We start from the raw sequence: 562 nt of genomic DNA on the forward strand, positions 1-562 counted from the left end.
GCAAATGGCGTCATACAGGTGGATATCGTTGCGTCAAATTTCCCAAATGATGAATGAATTCTAAATATCGTCGCGCATTTCTCGTAAATTAAGAGTATTGCCAGTTCCGGTAAGCCTCTTCTTGATCGCGGTACATTTTCTTCTTACGAGATTGATCCCGCAACGTGAGAAAACGTGTGTTTCTTCGGAGGTTTCTCAGTATGTAAACAAACATTGTGTCACACATTGAGTACTGTTGAGTTATATACTGTGACGTCTCGAAAAATCCCGCGGTTATCACAAAATTATCCCTCTGCTTTTTCTGTAATGTATGCGTGAATACGCATGGGATATTGATGGATTGTACTGTGCAAACTGCAATGTGTGTTCTCGACATCTCTGATACTTGTCTAAAATCTACTTCCATCGTCTCTTCAGTGTGTTTTCTTTGAAATTTCGCAAACATTTTTGTATCTCTTATACAGTAGTATTTAATTGATGAAAATATGTGTAAGCTAAATATAAAAATGCGTTTTATTTGAATAAAATAAATTTTAGTATTGTAAAATATTATAATATTATA

The 562-nt window shown here is 34.7% G+C and overlaps 1 protein-coding gene across 1 annotated transcript in view; it reads left to right on the forward strand.

Moving 5' to 3' along the window:
* Positions 1-484: 484 nt before the first annotated feature.
* Positions 485-562, forward strand: part of LOC108687594 (phosphorylated CTD-interacting factor 1) — a 5,641-nt gene continuing 5,563 nt past the window's right edge. Inside the window, exon 1 of the mRNA XM_018193445.1 lies at positions 485-489. The gene's annotated coding sequence lies outside the window, so the exon portion shown is untranslated. The remainder of the gene's footprint in view (positions 490-562) is intronic.

Source organism: Atta colombica, unplaced genomic scaffold (genome assembly GCF_001594045.1).
Source record: "Atta colombica isolate Treedump-2 unplaced genomic scaffold, Acol1.0 scaffold21, whole genome shotgun sequence".
NCBI classification, from domain to species: domain Eukaryota; kingdom Metazoa; phylum Arthropoda; class Insecta; order Hymenoptera; family Formicidae; genus Atta; species Atta colombica.